Raw genomic sequence first — 13,093 nt, forward strand, 5'->3', positions numbered from 1 at the left:
TGCTATGTATAGATTGGCGCTTTGTCAGTATCAGAATTGTCGGCTGACCGGTGCTTCTTCTTGGCCGCCTGTTTCTGTTTGGGGGGGTGCATTCCCCTTGGACTTCTTGATATAGGAGTCAAGATCTCCTTTGTCCGCCAAGCAGTCCATAAAGTGTTTGAGACTGATACATTCATTGGTCTCATGGCCAATGTCCTCATGGTAATGACAGTATTTACCTTGATTCCGATTGCCAACAGAACCCTTCATGGCGGCCGGCTTCTCAATCGAGATTCGACCCATGATTTCATTAAGGATAGCATGGCTATCCTTGTTAAACTCATACTTGGGGGAGTATGGTTTAAATTCCTTCTTCTTTTTCTAGGACGGCTATTCAGAGGAGTTGGCCGCCCAGACTTCTTTTCTCTTTTTTTCTTCTTTATTGGCTGATTGCTTTGGTCGGCTCTCTCTTTTGTCGGATTTCTTGCTGTCCGACTGCTTTCCAGTATTACAGAGGTCAGTTGCCTGAATATAGTCGTCCACCTCCATCATGGCTTCCTGGAGGGTGGTCACCTTTTTCCTAACCAGGTCGAATTTGAAGTTCGACCCGTCCTTTAGTCCTCTGAAAAAATCAATATAGGCTACCTCATCTGGTAGCCCCTGTATCTGAATTCTCATCAGGTTAAACCGCCTGATGTAGGAACGCAATCCCTCCTTCTCTCCCTGCTATATAGTCCCTAAGTCAAGGGTTGTCTTCTTAGCAGGGATTTTCATCGCAAAATTTAATGTGAACAAGTAGGCGAGGGTCTTAAAATTGTTAACACACCCGACCGGCAAGTTGCCGAACCACTACTGGGCGATGCCCTTCAGTGTGGCCGAGAAAAATTTGCACCATGTGGCGTCATCCATCCCTTGGAGGTACATAAGGTTGGTGTACGCCATCATGTGATCTTCTGGGTTGGTAGTGCCATCGTATGCCCCTACCAACATATTTTTTACTTTGGCCGGCTGGACGGCCTCTATAATTTCCTTAGAGAAGGAGAAGGGTTGTTCTCCAAGTTTAAGCAACCTAAGTTGCCAGTCCAAACGCTGGACATTCCTTGCCGCCTGTCATCCAAAAAGAGTAGGCTGCAAGAAATATTGGGACTACGGGACGTATGGTTGAGGGACATACGGTGTCGCATGGTTTTTCTGGGAACCAGAACGGGAGGAGGTACTGCCTGTCTGGCTCTCATAGTTTGATTGTGAATACCTCAAGGGGGTATTCTGAAGACTGTCTTGAAAATCAGACTTAGAGGCCGACTCTGACAATCGGTCATGCTTTTTTTGCTGCAGTAACATTCGTGCATCAGAATATGTTTTCTTCGACCCGTCCGCCTGAATATGACGGATGGGCTTTCTCTTCCCTGAAGAGGGAAAACGATACTTCGTTAGGTCGATCACTGGCGACTTCCTTGCTCCAGGCTTTGGGTAAGGGGTCGACTCACGATCTTTGATAGGTTTCATCCTCCCAGGATGGGAAGACTCTCTGGCTGACTGTTCCTTTGCGGGAACAGGCGTCCTCTTCTTGAGCAGTTCCTGGATCTCTCCCTTGAAACCTCTCATGAAAGTCATGAGTTCGTTCCTGGTAACAGGAGCAGATCCCTCGGCCGTCTGTTGATGCTCAGGCGGTGGGTCGACTAGTTGACTAGGGCCAGCTTGACAGTCCTCCCGTTCCCTCCGTTCGGTGGGACGGGTACGTCGGTTCCTTAGGGTCCCGTCTGAGTCTGTATGAGTCTCAACCTCGACCTCATTGTAAGTTTCATGGTCTGAGTAGACTTGAGGATCGTCCACGGGAGGCTTCTCACATAGGATCAGTACAGACTATGATGCCATCTCGAAAGTACTCTCCCCACAGACGGCGCCAAAATGTTTCGGGGTTTTCTGATGTCCTGCGGGAGAGTTACAATTCCGGGACTGGTATCTTTGCGCCTGTACCTGCAAAACAACGTTGGCTCCGCGTGATGGGAGCTCCGCTCCGACGGTCAAGTTAGTACTTGTATGTGGAGTAAAAAGTGCCAAAAGGAAAGAAGGGAGATCTGGTTCCTCGAGGAGAGGAGAGATCAGGAAGTGCAATTAATTGCTAAATCTGGTCTAGCAATTAGAAAGCACGTATGTTTAGGTTTCTCTAGGTGAGTAATTAATTCTGAATCCCCTTTATCTGAGGATTAATGAATGTATTTTAGTCTTGGGAAGCGTGCTTAACCCTAGGTTTAGGTCAACCTCGGGCTGATTGGGCCTTCCCTGGAAATCGGGCCTAGGAGGCCTTTTTCCTAGTTGGAAAATAGCCGTCCACGTGGCGTGGCACGATTCGTCCATGCTGGACTGGCCACTGCTTAACACGTGGCAGGCCCTGGTTAGTCCATGTGGCGGACACTTGGTAGGGCCTGATTGGTCTACGTGGCAGACAGCGATTGGCGGGGAAAATCCCCTAATCAAAAGCAATAAAGCAAGACATAATTAAATCAAAGCAATAAAATTACTGAAAGTAAAGAAGGAAGAAATCGTGACCAAAATTAGTGGAAATAATGAATTGCAAAAAACTCAAGAGAGTACAAAGAGAAAGTAAGAGTATTAACAAAAGCTTAAACTAATAATCATCCGTAATTTTAGTAAAGAGAGTGAAAAACGTCCTTAACTTCCTAAAAAAACGTATTTATATTTAAAATAAAAAGATAAAACAAATTATATCTTTAAACTCCTTCAGAAACACGCGCTCGGTCAGGCGGCATCTCGCCCTGCCGAGCGCGCCTTCGGGTGAGCAACTACTCTCTTCCTTCTTCCTCACCCTGCCGGGCGCGCCTTCGGGCAAGGGCTTGCCTGCTGGGCGCGCCTTTGGGCGAGGTCTCACCCTGCCAGGCAAGCTCCCAGGCAAGCTTGGACTTCTTTAATTGGGTCGTTTCTTAGCCTAATTCACATTTCCTCTTTGGGTTCTGAATACATGGTCCATTACCCCAAACTCTTCTTCTTTGCCGGGCCCTTAATCACCGATTTGATGACTCCAACCGGTCATGGGCTTCGGAATGTGGTCATATAAATGCGACCTTACTTCAATTCTCGTAGTGGCTACAATAAATCCAGGAAAATGCTCCAAATCTGCAATTTCTTATAAAACAACACCAAATCTACGAAAACACTAGAAAACGCATATTAGTAACAAAAGTAGCTCCGTAGAGCTAAAAAAAAAACAATTACGACCATTGGGGCGGGGAATAAATATATATATATAATAGGCTTATCAATAGAAACCCTAGGTCCCCATAATATTGAGTTTAAAATTTGTCATTCCAAGAACAACACTTACCAAACTAATGCGCATACGTGATGGGCTGCGCCAAAGCGAGGCATCACTACTTCCCTAGGAATGTAAGGTATACTAGGTATACGAGTTGATCTTTGCTAAGCTCAACGATATCAGTAAGGAGTCCTTAGATTTTGTGGCAAAAGAGATAAAATGTCAAGAATGCATTAGATGCGACGTTTTATCAAACTGAGAGTACCTTAGAGCTATTAGCAATTGGATTGCTTACCTTAAGATATTTAATGTTAAGACAAGCTAAAGCATGCTTAATCATTTCTTGATCTTTAGGATATCTCGGAATCATTTTATTCTCGCCAAAAGGGACAAATTATTAATGCGTGGATAAAATGCTCAATAAGATTGAAAATTTGCATAAACGCTTTGAAATTTCAAACTTATTGATTATATGAATGGTTTTTCATTTCAAATTCTTTCAATTGTAGAACCATGTCTGCAAGTAACTCAAACAACCAGTTTTCATTACGCTCAATTCTCGACAAGGAGAAATTGAGTGGGCCAAATTTTCTCGATTGGCAAAGGAATTTGCGTATTGTTCTCATGCAAGAGCAAAAGGAATATGTCCTTGATGAGGAAATGCCCGACACACCCAATGAGGAGGTCACTCAGGCTACCCTTAACCGATGGCAAAGTGCCAATCAGGATGTCAAATGCATCATGTTGGTCACTATGTCTTCGGACCTTCGAAAGACTTTCTTTGAAAAGGAAACGGCTTTTGAGATCATTTCTGAGCTTCAGAATATGTTTTAAGAGCAGGCCCGAACTGAAATCTTTGAAACCCACAGGAAGATCCTTGAGAGCAAGCTCAAGAAAGGAAAGCCGGTTAGCCCCCATGTTCTTAAAATGATTGGATTGTTTGAGAACATGGAAAGGCTCGATGCTGGTTATTCAACCGAGATGGCAATTGACATCATTCTCCACTCGCTGCACAAAGGCTATGATCAGTTCAAAATGAACTATAATATGCACAACTTGGAGAAAACTCTCACCGAGCTTCATTGTATGTTGAAGCAGGAGTAGCAAACCCTCAAAGATGAGGGAAATAATGATATGCTCATGGTAAGAAAGGGCAAGCCATTTAAGCGCTCGGGCAAGAAGAAGAGCTTTAAAGGGAAAAAGAAGAGTTTTCCGCCTAAGTCAAACACTGCCAAGAGCAGCAAGGACCAAAAGGTAGCCTCTTCTAAATCCGACTCCGAATGTATCTACTGCAAGAAGAAGGGACATTGGAAACGGGGCTGCCTCAAATTCAAGGAAGATAAGAAGAACGCCACCGTTGCTTCTTCATCAGGTATTTTTGTTATAGACTTAAACTTCGCTAGCAAAACATCATGGGTATTAGATACCGGATGTGGCTCATACCTTTGTTCTAATGCTCAGGGACTAAGGATAAATAGGAAGCTAGAGAAGGGAGAGGTCGAGCTTCGGGTCGGCAATGGAGCTAAGATGTCTGCCGTCTTCGTTGGAACTCTCAGTTTGTCTTTGCCCTCTGGGCTCATTTTAGAACTTGACAATTGCTATCATGTTCCTAGAGTTACCAAAAACATTATTTCAATTTCGGCGTTGGACGCCAAGGGTTTTGAATTTTGAATTAAGAACAATAGTTGTTCGTTTTATTTCGATAATGTTCTATATGGTAAGGCATATTCAGAAAATGGTATTTATGTACTTTCTCTTGACAAACAAGTTTATAACATTAATGATACCGCCAAAAGGGCGAAGACCATCAAGTCGAATCAAAACTACTTGTGGCATTGTGGTCTTGGCCATATTAACGTTAAACGCATCAAGAAACTTCTACAAGAAGGTGTTCTTGACTCATTCGACTTAGAGTCGTTTGAAAATTGCGAAGGATGTCTATTAGGCAAGATGATAAAGCAGCCATTCTCCAAGTTGGGAGAAAGGGAAAGTGACTTATTGGGTCTAATACATACGGAGGTATGTGGACCAATGAGTACACCCGCAAGGCAAGGTTATCGATATTTCATTACCTTCACCGACAACTATAGTAGATATGGCTATGTCTACCTTATGTCGAATAAATCTGTATCCTGTGAGATATTCAAAGAGTTTCATAGAAAATTTGAGAATCAACTTGGCAAGAAGATAAAAGCAGTTCGATCGGATCGAGGTGGCGAATTGAATATTTGAGCCATGAATTCGACGATCACTTGAAAGAAAATGGTTTTCTTTCAGAGTTGACACCTCCTGGAACTCCTCAATGGAACGGAGTATTCGAAAGGAGAAATCGAACCTTGTTCGATCAATGATGGGTCTTAGTGAACTTCCTATCTCTTTCTGGGGACATGCGTTACTAACTGCGGCACTAACACTAAACCGTGCTCTGTCAAAAGCTGTCAAAAAGACTCCATATGAATTATGGACTAAGAAACCTCTAAGGTTGTCTTTTCTTATGATTTCGGGTTGCGAAGCATATGTCAAGCGATTAATTTCTGACAAGCTTCACCCGAAATCAGACAAGTGTTTCTTTGTGGGCTACCCAAAAGAAACTAAGGGGTATTACTTCTACAATAAATCCGAGAACAAAGTGTTTGTTGCTCGTGATGGTGTCTTTTTAGAGAAGGAACACCTTTCCAAAATGACAAGTGGGAGGAAAATCGAACTCGACGAAGTTCAAGAGGACGAGTAACAATGTCAACCTGATAAAACTGACAATCAAAATTCTTTAGAAGCAGTTGATAAGATTGTTTTGAATCAAACAGACAATTTAAATGCTCATCTTATTACCCTTCGTAGGTCGCAACGGCCAAGATCTCAACCAAACAGATACCTTAGTATTGTCTTAACCAAAGATCAGGACATCCTAGTCGTGGATGGAGATGTGCCAGCAACAAACAAACAAGCTATGACGAGCCCCGACTCTGCTAAATGGCAAGAGGCCATGAAATCTGAGATGGACTCCATGTCTGAAAATCAAGTTTGGAACTTGGTAAATTTGCCCGAAGGTTATACACCCATCGGTTGCAAATGGATTTTCAAATTGAAAACAGACAAAGATGTAAATGAATCAATATATAAAGCTAGACTTGTGGCAAAAGGTTACAGGCAAATCCACGGGATTGATTATGATAAAACCTTTTCAACAGTCGCAATGCTTAAGTCCGTCCGAATCATCCTAGCGATTGCTGCATACACTAGACGAAAAAGGTAAAAAGGTACCAGTTCAAACCCCCCCGGCACCGGTTTTGAACCGTTGGGGATTTGAGGGATGCCAAATCCATGAAAATTTGGCACCGGTTCAAAACCGGTGCCAACTAAAGCATTTAGCACCGGTTAACCGGTGCTAACTACTTGATTTGTAACCGGTGCCAATTACCCATGGCACGCTTTTTTTTATTTCAGTATAATAGGCACCGGTTTTGGCTTAGAACCGATGCCAAAAGTCCCCTAATAGGCACCGGTTTGACTTAAGACCGGTGCCAAAAGTCCCCAAAAAAATTAAAAAAAAACTTTTGGCACCGGTTCTTTTCCAAAACCGGTGCCAAAAATGCCCAAAAAAACATAAAAAAAAAAAATTATTTTTTTTGCTTTTTTTTCACTTAAATTGTACCAAATACTTATATATAATCAAAACATACATAAAACACATATATTTTCTCCAATAACTTGTAATATTACACTTTAAAAAACTAAAAAACAAAAAAAAAAAAAAAAAAAACACTTGAGATTACAGTGTTATACTACTGTGCTGCTATCTGTTTTCCTTTTGCAGCCATGTTGCTGGTTTTGTGGGGAGTTGTGATGCTGAGCTGCTGTGTTGCTAGGCTGGTTCTTGGTGGTGATGCAGATGTGTCTGCTAAAGAACAAACATTTAAAAGTATATAAGAAGCTGGCACAAATGAACAAGGGAAAAGTTGTTCTAATTTCTAACATATTAATGTGCATATCCATCCGCCCTGGCCTCAATAATGCAGGATCAAGCTTCTCCTTATGGTTTGTCGTGAAGACAAATATTCGTTCATCCCCACAACTAGACCATAGACCATCAATGAAATTCAGCAAACCTGACAATGATATCTGCATTCACAAACCAGTGGTCCAACACAATAATATCCCTAAATTACACCCACGCTATAATTACTCTGCAATAAGTTCGTAAAAAAGATTAGCAGTGGAAACCAAAGTACTATTATATCAAAAGTGAGAAATCAATAACCAAGCAATTAAGTTTTTCAGACAGGACTATATTGAGAAATTTGGATCACAAACTAGTTTATGTACAGTAATTAATTTTGTAATAATCAGAGAACAGTGAAATACGACCACTCAAGGCCAAATTGATAGTTTTGACTGGCATCATCTGTCATACACAATAGAGTAAGAAAACTAGCACATTTGATGAGATTTCCCAGCAAAGCAACAGATGGGGATGATTGAAGAGAAAGTAAACCAGTTCAAGTTTTATCCTTTACCCATAAGAAATACCAAAAGAGAACTAGATTTGCTGGGAATCATGGTATTTTGAGCTTGCTGCCTTTAGGTTACTGTGGGTTTGCTGCTAATGATACTTGGGAAAGAAACACTTACACGGTAACAAGTAGAGGGTTCTTGAAAAAATATTAAAATTTTATCTATATTAGAAATTTACTAATCAGAAAGAAAAGGCACGCAATGATATGAATAAACCACCTATGATAAAATGCAAGTCAGTAAAAAGTCATTAATGAAAAAAGATAGCAACGTACTTCTTTGCTTGAGTTTCCATTGCATAATCCAGCCCAAAACATTCGACGATTCCGCTCCAACCTAGTTTGCTCCAAAAGCAAACAAACCTGAATTTTAACCCAATTTCTAATTTAATGCATCTATGGCAGCAATAATCATCTGCGCATAAGAACTGAAAACAATTAAAACTTCTATCACCACAGAACTTCAAAAGATGGTCCATTGAAGAGTTGGTCAAGAGAAAATGCAATTTATTAAGCAAACATTTATAAATGACACTAGTGCTAACAATTAACAGATCATCACCCCCGCCCTTCCCATTCCACTCTTTAGTCTTTACTAGGCCTGCTTCATAAAAGGAACTAGGGTAAGGGTATAGGTCTTTATGAGATAAATGGTAAGTATTCTGTATTAAACACATCTACGCTATCAAAAATTAAGCTAAGCCTAACAACCCCATTCCTACCCATAAGAGGAAATGTAATAACAAAGACTGTCAATGTTAAGCAAAGTCAAAGCTACACAAGAACATAACAAAGCAACTGTACATTAAATGTGTAAGCTTTACATCGAGCACTTCAAATTATATCAACACCACCAGTCTATATAAGCAGAAATTGATATGGTTAATAGAGAGGGATCATGTGATAGTGAAACAAATGTTTATTTAATGGAATAACTTAAAGTTTAACCAGAAGATTATATAAATTAGGATACTAGAAACACTGCAAAAGTCACATGACTAGAAGATGGATATATATAGCAAACTCCATAAGCACTCAATGGAATCATTTGAGGCCAGAAAAAACTTCATCCAGAAAACTGCCAAAACTAAGGATAGAAAGGCTACCTTCGTGCCCTCATGAAAGATTGGAAGCTTCTCAGAGCATGAATTTATTTTTTAATTTGAATAAATTTTCCTATAGAGCCTATGATATATTTCCCCCAAAGTCAACAGCTGGCAAACAAAAGGAAAGAAAGACTGGTGCAGAAAGGAATAGTCGAATACAGGTTAAAGCCTTTTCCAAAATCCTAAACTAGAAACTTCCAACATGGCATGACTCTTCTTTTAATCCAGGGGAATTTGGTACAATGGAAAGCCATTTTAATGTCACAGGAGCAAGATCAATAGCGATTATCACCTATCGCATTTGACAATAATACAAGCACCTGAATTTTAATAAATGAACATTGAATTAAAACAAACAAACCTGAATTTTAAGAGCAGCAGAATTCTGCTTGCGTTGAAACATTCGACGATTCCGCTCCAACCTAGTTTGCTCCAAAAGCTTTTGCTGTCTCTCTCCTTGGAGCTCCGACCACCTAAATCAACCCGTTTTTGAGCAGATGGATCGCCCGAGATGAACATTGTTTCTTGCAAAAATTCTACACCAAAAATCAAAAACCCACGATTAATTCTATGAAACAAATGTAAGAATTACATTAAATTGAAAAAATAAAAAGAAAAATTTAGTTAGTGGCTTCTTGTTGTATTTGTACAGCAAGTTCCCTAGTTGGAGCCAGAACTAACACAATAGGACCATCACCAGGAGCTGAAGAATGACACGAACTTAAGTTAAGGCAATTAAGAGGCAAAGACGGACAGGTTTAGCATACTAACCAAATTTGCACAGTATGCTAAAAATAACTACAGTATAAATAATGCAAGTAATGTGATTGTGTGTATTATATATATATATATATATATATATATATATATATATACATATATATATATATATATATACATAACAATTGTTTCTTTAATTTAACATTTCAACACCATCAAATGCATATTTCAGCCCAACTTATTCATCCGCTCATTTTGCAGGAAATTCTAACAGACACAGAAACTATGAAGTTAGGGGTAGCACAGTGGGTAAGGTGTTTAATGCCTTAGGTGCAGTATCGGCCATGATCGTGAGCAACAATTCAGGCATATAGAGTAAAAGTACAGAGTACTATGTTTAGAGAGTAAACATTCTTTTATTTTCCGAAAGCTATCAGAACCTTGAATATGTGCTTTGAAGCATACACTCAGTCACATAGTGAACCACTGGACAATCTATGGACCACAACAGATAGCAAATTCCAGCGAGCTCTACACACGTCATGTAGTTTAGACCCTTGTAAGAAATTTAACTTTATAATCTTGTTTCAGTATAACCTGATAATTCACATGTGGAAGTAATTTGTCCCAAAAAAGTGACTTATTATACAACTTCTTAAATCCCAAAAAGAAAATTTTACATTTTATTAGGTCATGCATGAAAGTAGTCTAGGAACAGAAATGAAGAGGAAATATAAAGCCAAGGAACCGTATTCAATAAAAACACTACACCAGACAGAGAAAAAGACACATACTCCCTTTTTCTTTTATGGTGGCTTCTTAAACTGAAATTTGTTTGATCAGCAGCAGTATTATTTTCAACTCTTGTTCGACCAGCTGAATCCTAGTCAGCATGATGAATAATTACACATTGAAAAGATTATAAATGAAATTGTTTTACAAAAAAACAGAAGGAAATCTGATTAAACAAAAGCAAAACTAACTCACATCAAACACGGCCGATGAGGGAGCTTCGGGCTCCCCATAATTGATCTTAGCAAAATATGCATGCATCATGTCTGAGATGTCCATTACCTGGGAAACAATGTCATGAAACAACTTAGCTTAAGAGTTCTAAACAATAAGTATTCAAAGAAAGGACCTGGAGACCTCTTAGGGCTGTCACAGACTATCCATTTCCTCCAACTACATCTCATTTAGCAATGAGGATGAATTATGAATATGTTGATCACCTTGTTGCAAGTTGCAAATACAAGGTTGACACTTGACAAGACTAAAATCATGTAAGACCCTAGTAGCCTAGACTATGATTTTATTTTATTATAATTTATAAAAAAAAAACATTGAATGGAATTTTTATAATTTGATATAAGTTATCTTTGAAATTTAGTGTTAATCCAAAATTACCAAAACACCTGAAAAATAGAATTTTGCTCAAACATTAACTAAATACCACAAGCTGGAAAATAATAAATACGGAGTAGTCACTAGACGAAAAAGATAAAAAGGCACCGGTCCCCCATCCCCAAATTCTTTATTTCTTTGCTCTATTAGTGTGGTCAATTGACTATATCTAATAGTGTGTGTGATCTATATCATTATTTCTATTATTTGAAATTTAATGCTCATATGAAATTTAAAGAACATAATATAACCTAGTAATCCGACAGCGTCCTAGGCTACTACTACTGTAATGGAACATATTGAAGTATTGAACCAATAATGTAGCATCAAAAGTTCAAAATGCTAGTCACAATACACCAACTTCATCGCAATCACTAAAATCAGTAAGTAACACAAACATAACTCCCAAGTCCAATTTCTCCTCTAAAAATAAAAACTCTAAACCAGCTTTGATCAATAAAACTCAAATTAATCTTCGCCCTACCATATTATATAACAAAAATCAAACAAATGCTACCAAATTAACAGCAAAATATTTCATGAAAACTAGTAATAATTAACACATGAACCAGAAAATATTAACAAAATAAACCTTCGATCACTCAAACAAACGGCAAAATTATAACCAAAAAAGAAAATGATTCTAATTAATATATAATGATACAACATCATAAACAAGAGGAAAACCTAACCACAAATTGGGAGCAATCAGAAACCCTAAATGAATGCCGAAGATCACAAATTCGAAAATTGGAGGAAAACTTTAAGAAAATGGAATCAAATTAAAGCAAAGCAGTATGCACTAAAGCACGAAAAGAGTGGAAATAAAACCTACTTATTTTGTTTGACAAAAAATAGAAATAAACCCAGAACCCTAAAATTACAAAATTGAAAACCAAATCAACGAAAAACCCTAGGTTGCGAAGAAATTCGGTAGATTAAGAAGACCACAATGGCCCAAATCTTACCTAGAAGCTGCTTCAATGGAGGTGAGAAAACTCAGAATGCGCTTCAATGGAGAATAGAGAGCACGAGTTCAATGGAGGAGAGATATGGAGAGAGAAGGAGGTGCATGCAGCTGCTTCAATGAAGTGAGAGAGCTCAAAAACGGCTTCAATGGAGAAGGTGGGAATTCGGAGGTGGTGGCCTGGAAGAGAAGGTGAGAACGAGCTGAGGGAAAAAACAAGTTGAAAAATCAAGGGGAAAGAAAAGAAGAAGAAGAAATACGAGCTGAGAAGCCCGGTTTTTTTTTTTTTTTTTTTTTAATGGCATTGGTTCAAACCGGTGCTAACTACTATAGTGGGCACCGGTTTAAGACGAACAGGTGCCAACTCTATTGCTTTCTTCTTTTTTTTTTTTCTTTTTTTTTTTGGGTTGGCACCGGTTTCAACCGGTGCTAAGTAGATTAGTTGGCACCGGTTTTGGTTGCAACCGGTGCCAAATCTGAATTTTCCAATCCCGCCCATTTCTTTAGGCACTGGTTTTCAAGAACCGGTGCTAAAGGGGGGTGCCTATTTCAAAATTTCTACTAGTGATATTACGATTACGAAATATGGCAAATGGATGTCAAAACCGCCTTCCTTAATGGAATTTTGGAAGAAATTGTGTATATGACACAGGCGGAAGGTTTTGTTGATCTAAACAACGCTGGAAAGGTATGCAAGCTTAAGAAGTCCATTTATGGACTGAAGCAGGCAAGCAGAAGTTGGAATCTGCGATTTGATGAAGCCTTTAGTAAGTTTGGTTTTATCAAATATCCAAATGAGTCTTGTTTTTACAAGAAGGTCGGTGGGAGTGACATCGCATTCCTAGTCCTGTATGTCGATGACATAGTGCTCATTGGAAACAACACAAAATTATTAGAGTCCGTAAAGGGCTGGCTGGGAAAGTGCTTTTCAACGAAGGACTTAGGAGAGGCATAGTACATATTGGGCATCAAGATCTATAGGGATAGTTCTAAGAGGATGATTGGATTGAGCCAGAGTACTTACATTGATAAACTATTAGCACGATTCAGCATGGAGAATGCCAAGAGAGGGTACCTACCCATGTCCCATGGCGTAACTCTTAGCAAGAAACAGTGTTCACAGACACCTGTT

At 39.3% G+C, this 13,093-nt stretch overlaps 1 long non-coding RNA gene across 2 annotated transcripts; it reads right to left on the bottom strand.

The window, feature by feature from the left end:
• Positions 1–6,984: 6,984 nt before the first annotated feature.
• On the bottom strand, positions 6,985–12,242 carry LOC110704758. Of its 2 annotated transcripts, XR_002508004.1 has the most exons (6): positions 11,963–12,242; positions 10,578–10,664; positions 10,385–10,473; positions 9,232–9,406; positions 8,041–8,127; positions 6,985–7,437 (listed from the first exon to the last, which is right to left on the bottom strand). It is a non-coding gene; the product is annotated as an uncharacterized LOC110704758 (long non-coding RNA). The 2 variants fall into 2 exon arrangements; XR_002508003.1 differs by having other exon boundaries at positions 6,985–8,127.
• Between the last annotated feature and the right edge of the window lie 851 nt (positions 12,243–13,093).

This window comes from Chenopodium quinoa, unplaced genomic scaffold (assembly GCF_001683475.1).
Source record: "Chenopodium quinoa cultivar QQ74 unplaced genomic scaffold, ASM168347v1, whole genome shotgun sequence".
NCBI lineage: Eukaryota > Viridiplantae > Streptophyta > Magnoliopsida > Caryophyllales > Amaranthaceae > Chenopodium > Chenopodium quinoa.